A 14,384-nucleotide genomic window follows, 5' to 3' on the forward strand; every position below is an offset into this window, starting at 1 on the left:
GATGGTGTGCCATGTGCTTTCCTTTGAGGAAAGGGTTGTGAGGAAAGGTTTAATTTGGGGGGACTACAACTCCCAGAACTCCCACCCCACCCGACAGCAAAGCTTGGCGGCTCTAGTTCAGGGTAACCAGATGGAGGGCATGGCATGGCCAAAATGTAGGATGTTCAAGATAAATGTACAAACTGTAAAGGTAAACTTTTAGGTAAGTCACACTCTCTCAGCCTCAGAGAATGGCAATGACAAACCCTCCTCTGAAGAAATTTGGCCAAGAAAACATCACGATAAGGTCACCCTCAGTAGATATTCAGGATAAATGTAGGACATTGCAAAATGAATGCTAAAAACACTAACATCAGTCTAAATTCATGCTTCTTAGTCATGCTCAGAATGGAGGACATCTCAAAATTCCTTCCGGACAGAAGCCTGGAATGTAGGACATGTCCTGGAAAAGGAGGGCATCTGGTCACTAAGTTCCTGTTGTGTGCCTTCAGGTTGTTGTCCACTGAGAGTGAAAGTATTGTGATGTTTTCTTGGCCAGGTTTCTTCAGAGGGGGATTTGCCATTTCCATCCTCTGAGGCTGAGAGAGTGTGACTTGCCTAAAGTCACCCAGATATCTTAAAAAATAAAGCAACCTGGCTCAAACCCAGGGTCTTCAGTCAGGTCAGGATTCGAACCCATGTCTCCCAGTGACATGTCCAATGCTGTATAAATAAACCACTATGCCACACTGGCTCCCTTTGGAGACCTCAAGGGGAGCTTACTATGGGGCTTTCTTGGCAGGATTTCTTCAGAAAGGGTTTGTCATGGCCATCTTCTGAGGCTGAGAGAGGGTGACTGGCCCAAGGTCGACCAGTGGGTTTGCAGGGCTGGGATTCGAACCCTGGTTTCCAGAGTCATAGTGCAACGCTCAAACCACTACACCAAGGTGGCTATCTAGTGAGAGTCCACCTCAATATTAGGAGGAACCTCCTGACAGTCAGGGCTGTTCGACAGTGGCACAAACTCCTTCCTCGGAGGGTAGTGGAGTCTCCTTCCTTAGAGGTCTTTAAACAGAGGCTGGATCGCCATCTGTCATTGGGGATGCTTTGACTGAGAGTTCTTGCATGGCAGAAGGGGGTTGGACTGGATGGCCCTTGTGGTTTCTTCCAACTCTATGATTCTATAGTCCCTCACCCTAAAAAGACAACTCTGGGTTTTGAGGAAGTGTTGTGGTTTGAAGGCACACATTGCATTTTCAGGAGCCAGGCTTGTTGAGGTTAGTGAGAATCTGAACGTTGGCCTGCCAATCTGAGAGTATAGGTGGGATTCGCAGCTCGGCCATGAAACCTGTTGGGCAACCTTGGGCAGGTCACGCACTCTCAGCCTCAGGGGAATGCCACGGCAAACTGAACAAATCTTGCCAAAAAAAGACCTGTGATAGTGTTGTCATAAGTTGGAAATGACTTGAAGGCAGACAACAACAAATGTTGATATGGGACTGAGCAGTGATCAGGACCTGAAAGGTGAAGTCACTCCAGTTTACCCAAGAGGTCTAATTATTTAGGATTATGTAGCTCCAAGTAAACTGCAGAGAGCTCCATGTTAGCCATATATATAATGGGGCTAATAAGAAATCTCGAAGTATCTGGGTTGTGTCTAAACTAGCTGTGTTCCCACAATAAGGGTTTTTTTGGCTGACTCCTGTTGGCTCCAGATAATTGGGGGATGGAAAGGAAGCAACATGGTGATGGAATTAAGGGCTGCAAATGGCATGAATGCATTTTGTAAATATGTGATACACTTATCATGTAGAAGACATGCATAGAAGCATGGAATCTCCTTTTGGAAAAGGTTTTTGTGTGGCTGGGGGGAAAGTGGGTTGATGTTGTGCCCAAAATAGGCAAGCAGCTGATGTATAAGAAAATGGGTCAAGTAAGATGGGAATACAGTAGTTCAAGGCTAGAAATGAGCATTGGGAGACTTCACCAGGCTGTGAAAATGGGACCTGGTTGAAACTGGCAGCGAAAAGGGTCAACTTCTGCAAATGTCTGAACACAGAAGGGCCTAGATGGCAGTACAAATAAAGGCAATATAAAAAAGCAGGCTTAGATTGTGTAGCAGGGGCGGCTGATTAGTGTTATGAGATGGAGAGAAAAAAACAGTCAGTATAGAGTGGGCCCTGTGAATCCACGCCTTTTTTTATCCATGGATTAAACCATCCATGGCTTGAATATGCAGCTGGCCCTCCACATTTGCAGCTTTGGCTTTTGCGGGTTTGATTATTTGCAGATTTGATTAATATGTCTTCTCTAGGAATCCCTAGGTCCTCCAGAGAGATTCTGCTGGAAATTGACCATAGACTTGCACTGGAGGATCTCTAGAGATTACTGAAGAAAATACTTCTCTAGGCATTTCTAGGTCCTCCAGCATGATTCTGTGGTTTGTTTTTGGCTGATGTTGACCACAGAGTTATGCTGGAGGACCTAAAGATTCCTAGAGAGGTAGTATTTTAGGTTAAAAAAGTAGTGTTTGCGGTTTTTCCACTTTTGCTGAGCTGCAACTCCCACCTATCCATCACCATCACCAGTGTTGTGGGGCTGATGAGATTTGCAGGCCAACATTTGGATGGTTCAGTGGCACTCCATGTAATCTGGAGTGGGGTGGTACTCAGGATAGTATTTTTGAAAAGGTGAGATACAGCCATTCTGTCTTCCTTTGCCTGCATTTCCACCGTGCAGTTCTCTTCTGAGTGCCAGCCCTATCTGGGTACAGTATTTGATGAAATGTTAGCAAGTATTATTCCTTTGCTAGTGTTTCTTTCTTTGCTAGTGGCCTGTTTAAGTGATTTCTTGCAAAGAACAGAAAAGAAGCTGTTTCTACAGTTGCATGATTGATTGACCAATGGTAGTTATGAACTGAAGGATTTTTTGTGGCTGTGGCAACCTCAGACTTGTTCCCTTTCTCACAATTCTTCTTCAGGGTGTATAAACCACTATTTGTCATGGCCTGAGGAAGCTAAACACTATATATGCTATGGGGAGAAGCACACAGTTTAATAATTTTACTTGGTTTGACGTGCATCTGTTTTAAAGGGGGAACGAAGAGGTATTTATTTAATCACACTGAGTGCCTCAGGTATCTAGACACTTTTTGCAAGCTCCTTGAACAAAACATTTAGACTTATCTTCCTGTGTTTGAAGTCCTCAACACATAACAGTGAAAACAGTGAATAGTTCTCTCATGTTATACTCTTACAGGAAATTTATGTGTTCATTCAAGCATACACCCACCAAAACTAAAGGTTAAGGTTCTTTGTTACAGCATTTTTAAAGTTGGCTAGATAGTACACTGAAATATATCCGATTGTTTATCTGTGTACATTAGTTTTGGCACTTCCTCCTTAGTTTGCAGGCAAAAAGAGTGAAGGTCTTAAGAGCTGTATCTTGATCTAGCAGCTGAAGCTTTGCAAGGCTTTTTAATTAGCTTTCAAGTCAAAATCTTTGAAACTGTGTTTGCATCTTTGGAAAAAGTCACCATATACTTGCCTATAAAATTAATGCAGGAATCTCAGTGAACTCTGATCTGACCATACCAAATGCAGGGTTGGCTTTAAAACAGGGTATCCATCACTAGTATCTATAATAGGTGAAAGATAACACAGTTTATTAGAGTGCTTGTTATTTACCACTTAATAGGTTTATCGGTTGAGTTTCCTCATTTTATGACTTTGGGGAAATTAATAAAACCAGATTGCTGGCTGATAAAAGGGTATTTGTTGTTCTTGATCCACAGCCATTTACAATAACTTGGCTAAGCTTCTCTGGGCAGCACAACAACCAGAATGGTCTCTGATCAGTGGCTATTCAATTACTAATTGACAAATGGATCATTTTCAGTGCCAAGGAAAGAAACTTAATGTAAACAGTAAAGTGCACTGTTGTGTCCAGAAATACTAGTGTCCTGCTGTAATGCAAGGATGGGCAGTTTGGGCCCTCTAATCATCTCTGGACTGCACAGTTCCCAGACTCCCTCACCATTGGCTGTGCTGGCCAAGGCTGATGGGGATGGTAAGGGGGAAAAAAACCCTAAAGGCTCATAGTTACCCACCCTACTATAAGGCCTACTTGCTATTCATATAATTACTAATATATATATATCTTTTGTTTAGAGAAAGCTTTTCTCTAAATATACTGATGTGCACTCAGTTGAAAAATTGTTGTATACTTACGCTTCACCATCTGAATTGTGTATATTTTTTCTAGAAAAGTAAGTATGCTGTGGGAAAGATGAATTTTCAATAAATTTTGAATTTACTTCAACTAGCTGACACATTTACAACCATTACCACATCCTTTCTGCTCCGGCAAGGATGTGTTCCACAAAGCCCTGTGGGGTAGATGCTTGCTAGATTTGTCCTCTGCTTTCCATTAATTCCTTGCAGACCCTTGTTGACTGCATGTACACACACCCCTCTTGCTGTTTTCTAAAGAGGCAGTTGCTGCTGTTAACTGCTGTCAAGTTGACTTTGACTTATGGTGACCCTATGAATGAGAGACCTCCAGGTCACCCTATCATCACCAGCCCTGCTCAGATCTTGCAGACTCAGGGCCAAAGCTTCCTTGTGTTTTCCATTCTTGGGGTGGAGTGACCCCCTCAGCTCTCTTGTGGATGGATGCATCCTAGGGAAGTTGGCAGGGGACCCTGGCTAGTAATGTTCCCATGAACAAATGGCTTGAATTAATGTTGTGTGCTTATTTGTTTAAAGGGGAACATATAAATGTGGATTTTCTCTATCATTGGTAAGACTAAATGATGAAAAAAGATATTTATCAAACTAGACATGTTTCCAGCAGATTGAAATATTGGATTTGAGGTGGGAGATCCTGGTTGAAAAATGAGAAGGATGTCATATGGATGTTGAATACTCATCTGTATTCCTCCTGCTCTGTTCCCTAAGTTTCTCTGTTCCTTTTGTAGCAAGCACACTATGCATGGCCCATCTGAGTTTTAGGCATAAATTGATTATGTTTTCTTCTTGTTTTTGTATAGGAAACTGGTGTTGGTGTTAGAATGGAATTGATTCAGAGGTCCACAGTGCTCTGACAAAAGATTAGTGTGTTATAAGATATAGGCCTCTAGAGGTTGCCTGCCTGCCTGCCTTTTCAGGTTAAGCTAGTAAGAGCCATCTGTTTTCAATGAGAAAAGATCCCTTGGATTCAGAGTCTTGCATATCCATTATACCCTTTCATTATCAAATTCCATCACCAATGCTGATGTTAATACACTGGTTCAGAGCTGAGGTTTTGTGTTGTTAAGAAAAAATCAAGACCTTGATAAATGACTACATCTGCAAAAAGTTTTTGTTGGTCTGCCAGAGAAAGTATGTGAATTGCCTTGGAGGCATGTGAAGTTATTTAAATGTCAGGCTTAGTGGGTAGGAATGAGGGAATATAGCGAGATGGGAAATCAGGTACTAAGCTCACATGTGAAGCTGGTTTACAGCTTCATTTTTCTGAGCAGGGTGTCACGGTCTGTCTTGTGTGTTTAGGGAGGGCCTGGATAAGATCCTTTGCACTATAACTCCAAGACTCTCATCAGCATGGCCCCTATGAAATTCTGGAAATGGCAGTTCAAAATGGTATATGGCTGTCAAATCATAACCTAAAATCATTACTGTGCTTGACCTTATCTAGAGCAAGTAGCAAATACTTTCTGTGGCTGGTGCTGACAGATGCAAAAGGCTCAGGCTGTGTTTTTGTTCCAGTATGGGGTGTAGGAGCTATGCAAGAACAGGGAGGGAGGGAAGTGGGTGTGAGCAGGCCCACAGCTTCCGCTGCCAAGCTGCTTATCCGCTGCTGTACCTGTCTTGGCTTTAGAAAGCCTGTAGTAGTTGGTTAGAGAAGAAACAGATCCAAGGGCGCTGCTGTGTAAAAATGATTAGGATTGATCTCAACAGTCTGCCTCCATAGTGAATATGCATGGGTTCTACAGTTTGAACTTGCAGACAAATTCAGAGGAACTGAGACATCTGGCCCCTGGATGAATTCTGCAATTAGTGTTCCAAATTCTGATGATTTTCTCATCTTTGACAACTGTCTAATACTGGTTATGGTGATCGTTTCTGCAAAGCCAGGCAATGTTATTAATTTTGAACTATGATTCCCAGAATCCTGTCCCACTAGTCATGCTGGTTGGGAGATTTGGGGAATTAACAGTTCAAAATAGGAACCTTCCCTAGTTTTTGAGTTCCCTTCCCCTTTCCAACTGATGATTAACAGCCATGAAGACATGGAAGAATAAGAATGGAAATGGGAAGAGGAAATCCCAGCTGCTGTTTTTGGAAATATTACAGGCTTTCAGCAATATGTCTTCATTCTCATAGGATAAATGGGTGGGTTAGTGCTAAAGATAAAGCTCTTATGTAGGCAGAGGAAGAGAACTGGCTGCCAAATTAGTTCTCCCAAAAGATAGGGTCTATCCTAATTTGATAATGGTTTTAGCCACAGGAAACCTGATTTTTCTGCTACTATTTCTTAAAAGCAGTAAAAGGCAAAATGCATGAAGGAGAAGAAGAGTGAAATGGGATAGTTGTTGGTTGCTTAAATCCCATTCTACACAAGGGAATTGTGTCAAACAGTTGAAAATATCTCTGGACAATGATGAACTAAATTAGGCAAGTCCAGTTGCCACACCTCTTCCATTCTCTTCTTCTCTTATTAAAACATTTTAGATTACTCCAACTCTTTGCTTTTCATTAATCTCTTGCTAACCTTATCTTCTTTGGAGTAGTTGTTAATCCTCCAGATGCCCCTCTGTTTATCTCAGGTAGAAAATCTGGTTTTTAGAGACAGAAAAAATCTAATTCTCTTGTTTCTGGAGCTCTGCAACCAAGAATCACATTGCATTCTTGCCAAATGGGAAATACAACTCTCCATACCTCCTTGTCTAAGCCCACCACCCCCCTTTTTCAATAGATAACATACTGCTTTCTTGTAGAGATAGTAGAAAAGCCTGCCTTACAAAACATCAAGGATAAAAATGCTCTCAAATGTTACATGGAAGGCATTCCGGCCCTTGGTGCCCTTCCTTCCCTCTCTTGCAAGTAGCCCTACCATCCCTGTGGTGATGCTGGCTCTCCAGATAGTTTGAAAGCAGAAAGATATACATCTGCCAGCTGCCTATCACCAGATGATAAATACATCTTTTCAACTGCCAGCTCCCCCTCCACCCCCTAGCCAAGCCTACCATAAAATCAGTTATATGCTATGTTACAGCCAGATAATAAAGGAGCAACTTTAATATTTGACACAATTCTGGCCAATTGCCACTCCATCATAAAAACTGTTTATCAGCCCACCTACCTTAGATTATGTGGAGTTTCCTTTCAATTAACCTTGCAGTAGTATTGTGTTCAGAACTGCATGGCTGTCCTTTTCTCTCCACACTTGGAATGTTTATGGCTAAGAGTTTAGGGCATTGTATTTTTTTTTTATTTTTTTTTTTATTTTTTTTCCTCTACTGTAGGATTGTGTATTGGATGTTTTTATTGTATTCTTATTGTAATTTTTATTGAAATTGTTTGCTTTTACTGTTGTGAGCCGCCCTGATCGAAGGAAGGGCGGCATACAAATAAAATTTATTATTATTATTATTATTATTAAATCAAGAGGCCAGATGGCAGCCTATAAACTTGTGCCTGCATGGAATTACTGTAGGTGGGGTCAAGTTACATACACACCTATGCTCTAAGCTTGTGTACCTGTAGTCGTTTGTATCTCTGCTCTCTAACTTGTAAAAAGAGGACTCTAGAAAAACAGGTACAAGAGTCCCCCTTCCCTCTACATTCTGTAAGCAGCCACAAAGAACAAATCTAACCAAGTGCTTCTGTTCTCAAGCTCTGGTCTCCTTGGCTGACACCTGTGGTGGTGTGTGCAGTCCTGAGTTTGCACATCTGTGTGCCTCTTCATTTGAAGAGATTGTGTATGCAGATTAAAGTGGTGGCCTTCAGTCCTTGTCTTCATCCATTTATATTCATGTATCTGAAGAGCCAGTGGGGTATAGTGGTTTACGTGTTGGACTAGAATACTGGGGAGACTAGGGGTAGAGTCCCTGCTCAGCCATGGAAACTCACTAGGTGACCTTGAGCAAGTCACATTCTCTGCCTCAGAGAAAGGCAAGGAAAAGCCCTGTGATGGTCACCTTATAGTTGCTATAAGTGAAGGTACACAATGGCATGTATAAATAGATTAAATGGTTTAAAACTTATTGCTGAGCCCATAACCAGAGACTGACCCGCAGTAGTGCTAAGGAGTGCTCACAGACATTGTAATTGTACCTTTTTGCCTTTAAGTATAAGTGGGCTTGGACAGAGAATAATTCTCAGCTCTACTTTATAATCTTCCCAAGGAGCTCCGTCTGACGACCCCCCTAGAAACATTTAAAAAGAGATTGAAAACCCTTCTCTTTTGTCAAGCCTTCCCCCTGAAGAATTAAGCTGTGTATTCTGTTGCCATCGATTCTCTGCTTTACCCTTTGAATGATTGTGTTGGAGTTTTTAGTGTTATAGATTGTATATTTGTAATATGGATTTTTATGAGATGTGTTGTACTTGGTTTTATCGACTGTAAACCGCTTTGATCTTTGGAAAAGCGGTATACAAATAAAATTTTATTATTATTACCTTATAAGCCAAAGTTTGCCAAATGCCTGACAGCATTTCTCTTCACTTTTTCCCACCCAGGTAGAGCATATTTTGTTGTTGTGTGTCTTCAAGTCGTTTCTGACTTATGGTGACCCTAAGGGATTTTCATGGCAAGATATGTCCAGAGGAGGTTTCTCATTGCCTTCCCTTGAGGCTGAGAGCATGTGACTTGCCCAGGGTAACCCAGTAGGTTTCATGGCTGAGCAAATCCTGGTCTCCAGAGTTGTAGTCCAACCCTGAAACTACTATGTTTTGCTCGCTCTCTAGAGCATATTTACCAGGGAGATTTAAAACACTACAGGTAAAATATGCATCATCCTTTTTCTCTACACACCTGTGCTAGGATGGTTATAGCACAGCTGCTTTGAAATGTTTCTGTGCCTCTCCTGCTCACACACTGGAATTTCTTGGGGGGGGGGGGGAAGACCAATTTGGAGGGGCAATGAGTAAGAAAGCAACTGAGCTATCTGCTATGACTTCTCGGTTGCATCTTTCTTTTTCACAGCTGCCCCCCTCAAAAACCAAAAATGCTAAGCTTACATAATGTGAATCTCCAGCAGAACTTGTAGTTCTGCTTTCATTCTTTTTTTGTACAAGGAAGCTAGGTTACATTCTTGTTTTTTGTTTCTTTGCTTTCCTTTTCATTAGATATACCTAAACAGGAGGAAATGAGCAATGGATGCTGAACAATCCTCTGCTTTTTGCTGGGGAATTTAATTCTCAGTAGACAAATTCGGTACACAGTTGTGGGATAGCTGTAATAAAGGCTATAATCTCAACTGTGATCTTGTTTTTCACTAAGCTGGAAAAGGTAGACCTTGTCTCCATCTCAGCTGAATAAAACGGTTCCATGAGCACTCATTAATTTCCCTCATTTCTTTAAACTGGAAAAAAGCAGTCAACTTATTTCCTGCATCTTAGATCCAAGTCATTCATTTCTACACTTGGAGTACCCTCCAATGTACTGGGGTAGAAACCAAGTCATTTTGTCTGGCACGATCATTGCACAGATGGCTTAAAATCTGGCTGACAGTTTTTAAATACAGAGTTCAGATCCTGATCAGGCATTGGCCTGGAAGAGTGGAGAATTTAGTTATTCCACAATGAAAATAGTTCTGTCTGATCTGGTATATTACCGTTGTTGCATATTCTGATTCTTAATCAGCTTGGTTTAAACCTCAACTGCCCCATGGCCCTCAGTGAAGGAGGATGCAGCCTACAGGATTAGGTATGATTGCATTATTTTTTCCAGCGATTTCAGTATTTGGTGCCAGTTGTAGAAAATCTACTTCTATTCACCCATACTTTGGATTACAATTCCCAGAATCCATAACTATTGATCATGCTGGCCACAGCTTTTGCAGATTCATACTATAATCTAGAAAGCACCGGCTTCCTTACACCTGTTTAAGGGAAAGCTTGATGATATAGTTCTGCAGAAACAAAGATTCTAGTACTCAAGTTTCCACTGTGTGCTTCAAAATATCTAGGATATGTGGGAATGGCTGTGCTTCCTCAGGAAGGCACTTGGCGAATGCTCAGGATAAACTTCTCATGTTGCTCAAATGGATTACTAGACTTAGTCCTATCTATTTTCAGTCTTAAATTTGATGCTTTAAATTGTGGACGCTACAACTTGCTACTTTCATGTACTGTCTTTCTTCCAAAACATTCAAGGTTGTTCACGATCTAAAAGAATGGTTTATAATCCCAGAGACTTACAATGTCAACTGCTTCCTGTCTCTGGCAACCTGTTTGTGAAATCCTTCCCCCCACAAGGCCTGATAGGTGTGGGTGCTGGTATTTATGTCTCATTTTGACACCAAGTTAAGGCATAGCTATTTACCCAAGTTTTGGGGTCTTAGTAATACACCTTGCCTCTGACTTAACATTGTTTATTTTATGATATCGTATGGGTGATGTCTCTGGTTCTATTGTAAATTGAGTTTAAATTATGTTTTTAAAAGTCAATTGAAGCCAAATTAGGAATATATCACCAAGGGAAGATTTTCTATTGTCTGAAAGGAGATTCTTCACTGATCCCATCCTTTCCAACAACAAGGAAAACTCAGTTTGACTTCAGTTAACTTTTTAACCCAGTGCAGCACATAAGTTATCTCCAGCTTTGCTTATATAAGACTATCCTGTTTCTTGTGTTCCAACTATGTGCCAACTCAGGAACCTGTGTTTTTCCAGCCAAGGCTGCCAGTCATAGCCAATCTTTGTGCTTTCTGAAATTGCAACTTGCGCCATTTATTCTGCATCCTAGGATGCCTTGGCAGATATAACTAGTTACTAACCCATCTTACTAGTTTATCAGTCATTCATTCCACAGCCTCTATTTTGGGAATGAACCATAAGTGAAGACTCATGGCCACAACGTCTGGCCTAATGGGTTACTTATACTTTGCCCTTCCACTATTTTTTTGATATCACATAGCCTATCAAAAAGTTGTGAAGGACCTAAAAGTGTGTTTGCTTCTGTGGCATTTTGATTGGTCTCAATAAAGCAACACTGTGTTTAATCTGTTTCCCTTGATTGCATCCTGGCCTGAATTATTTATTTATTTTGGTAGAGTAGCTTAGAAATATGAGAAATAAACTCTTTCCCAACATTGCCTAATGAAATATCTTAAGAGAATTACAGGAGAATGGCACTTCCCCTCTTAAGAATTAATAGCAATTGATCTGACACTGGAGGCTGCCTTTCCTGCTGACTTAACCGGGTAGAGTGGCTGTTGGATGGAGATAGTTCTTTGAGAGGAAAACGCCAAATAGTTGCTGGTTCCAGCCAGACCAGTGGGGAAAGTGGCGTTCAGTGAGGTAGCCATATGTGTTTGTCCTGGGACAGAGCTTGCTCCAGCAGAGAAAAAATTAAAATCTTATTTGCTTCGTTTGTTGCCCAATTTAAACTAACCCATTTCAGCTCCTGAGTTCCATGGACTGGATGGAGGGTTACCTCTATGTGTCCCCCTCCCTGGTCCATTCTGCTGTATTTCCATATTCCTAGGAGCAAAAAAATGGAATCTCTGGGTATGATAGCTGCCATTTTGTGAGCCCTTACCATTAACCGTGGTGCCTTCAGGTTTCTGCCTCAAAACCAGTGATGCTGTTACACAGCAACAGAATTGTCAACTTGTCCCTGCAAGCTAACAAAATGGTAGAAAGTAGGCTGTGGAAAATAGTAAAGTGAAGAGTTGGGACTGTGACTGGCCAGGAACTGGCAGCCATTCCTCTTCTCACCAGGGTGAAGGAAAATTTCTTCCACTCCCTGGTTTACAGAACATTGAAGCGATATTTCACTTTTCAGGAACTTGGTGCTAAAAACTGAGATGACTCATCCATCCAAAGCTTGGGCTTTTCATTGAAGCATCTCTGCCAAATAGTTTTCTTGCTGCCTAGGTGCTGTGCACACCCGCTCAAGTACTCAGCGAGTGAAAGCCTTTGTTTTTGGAATTACCAGGCAGGTTGGCTAGATTTGGGGGGGGGGCGTGAGTTGGTTGGGATGATCTTTGATAAATGGAGCACACTGGGTGTATTCCTGGCAGAGTGAAATTGTTTGGATGCTGAAAGACAAAATTCCAGTCTGCTTTGGTGTGGGTGGACATAGCTGCATGGAGCTGGTGGAATAGCGCTTTATATTGTGAACAAATGTTGGCGTTTCTCCTACAAAGAGGCTTGGGGGGGAGCCAAAATAGTCTTTGCTTTGAGCTAAATGTTCTTACCATTGCATGGGCAGAGAACTATTAGGACTCAGGTGTTTTGTACTACAAATTCCATAATCCCTGGTTATTGGCCATCAGGAATTAAAACACATGGATGCCTCCAGGTTGGGGAAGATTGGCCTAGAGTAAGAGTTCCCAACCTTTTTGACTTGCGAGGCCCTTGTCTTATAAGTCTACCCTATGTCTTATAAGTCAATAGTGTTTTGGAGTATATATAGTCAGGCAGCCCGTCCCATATGTAGGCTTCCCATACATGGACTTGAGGTCACACGGACGGGAAGCCCCATTTAGATGAATGATGTGTGTGCCTGTGGTGTGCACCCTGTTCATTTAAATGGGGCTTGCACATGTGCTGAATTAGCTTTATGCAGGGGGGTCCAGAATGGATCCCCTCTGTAAAGCAAGGGTCCACTGTATAAGAATATATTCTTATTCTTTAATTTCAATTCAATTTTTATTTCTTTCATTTTACCAAAGCAGCCGCAGACCACCTGGGAAGTGCACGCAGAGCCCTAAGGGATCCTCAGAGCACAGGTTGGGAACCCCTGGCCTAGAGTTAAGGGTGAACAGCAGTCATTCTGGAATTCATGGTACCTGAAATCTGAGCTCACTGCCACTGTTCTTGGCAGTCTTTTCAGAGTAAATTAGTGATTACATTTTCTTTTGCTATGGGTGTCAGTTATAGTCAGAGCTTTCAGTTTCCTGGTAATTATCATACCCAGTCTACATTGGAAAATTTTACAATATCCTTGTTACATTGTTGGCTACTATTGTTCTCCTTATACATTTGTAAACTTTGTTTGATAGCTTCTCATAACATTTATCCTGTCTTGGAATTTACCATTTCTGACTGCAGACTTCATTGTAATATGCTGTAGGCCCATGAAAAGTCAATAAGATGTCCTTTTAGCCTTCAGAGATTCCAGGATGCAATGCAGAAACAGTTTTTGAGCGTTATTAAGCCTGAGTTGCATATATCATAAATTAAGATTTTGTTTACTTGACCTCATAGCCCAAATGTGGACCCCCAACCTATTTGGCACTTTAACATACAAGACCAAGTGACATACAATATGAAACTACTGTAGCAGAACCATCTGGCACTTACTATACTTGGGGACAACTTCCTTAGGTTATTAATTGCAGCTGACTTTGCATTAGAGCTCCTGATTCTCTTAATATAGTTTACAGAAACTAGTTGTCCTCATGACCCATTTTGCAACTTGTGGTTTCTGTAACATTTGCACCTTTATTTTGTGATGCTATTTAAAAAAAATAACTTCAACACTTCATAAGTGCCAGCCCACAATTGCATAAAACAATAATTAAAAAAACAACCCTAACAGCCCACAGGAACAGCCTTTGCCAGATCATCTGAAGGTTGCAAGGTCTGCCAAGGAGGAAAAATATTCAACAGCTTCTTCACCACCTCCAAGTCAGAGAGGATGACTGGCTTTGTTAAAACAGTTGTTTCCAGGCTATAATATTACTTGCGGGGGTGGGGATGGTGCTATGCATTACAGACATGCAAGAGCCTGAACATATTTGTACCTTAAATGTGAACCACTCCTGGTGCCAACCTTAGTATGCATGTTAAATACTGTTTATGGTACCATTCACAGAATGTGAATCAGGGTTGGTTTGTTTAAAAGTTGTATCCTTATACTCTGAAGTTGGCTTTTTAGAAGCAAGCCCCACTCCCCCAAAATAAGAGAATTGGGTAAGCTGCACTTTAATGCAAAGGGAAATTATTTGTTCTTGGCATGGGGAGAAAGTTGAGAGAAACAGCAGTACTGTAATTTAAATACCTGCTTGTGCTGACAGTGTAAACAGTGAAGAAATGAATGTCGAAATTCACCAGCATTTCTTTTTAGCTCACTGCATGTACTTCTTTTAACCTGTAGTCCTCCAGTTGTTGTTAACTAATTTTTCCATCACTTCCAGCCAGGCTGGCCAATGGTGAGTGAAAATGGGACTT

The 14,384-nt window shown here is 41.4% G+C and overlaps 1 protein-coding gene across 2 annotated transcripts in view; it reads left to right on the forward strand.

Annotated features, from left to right (window-relative positions):
• FAM117A (family with sequence similarity 117 member A) overlaps window positions 1–14,384 on the forward strand; it is a 42,592-nt gene that overhangs the window by 762 nt on the left and 27,446 nt on the right. The gene's annotated exons all lie outside the window — the stretch shown is intronic.

This window comes from Sceloporus occidentalis, unplaced genomic scaffold (genome assembly GCF_023333645.1).
Source record: "Sceloporus occidentalis isolate IW3139 unplaced genomic scaffold, rSceOcc1.0.p SCAF_7, whole genome shotgun sequence".
NCBI classification, from domain to species: domain Eukaryota; kingdom Metazoa; phylum Chordata; class Lepidosauria; order Squamata; family Phrynosomatidae; genus Sceloporus; species Sceloporus occidentalis.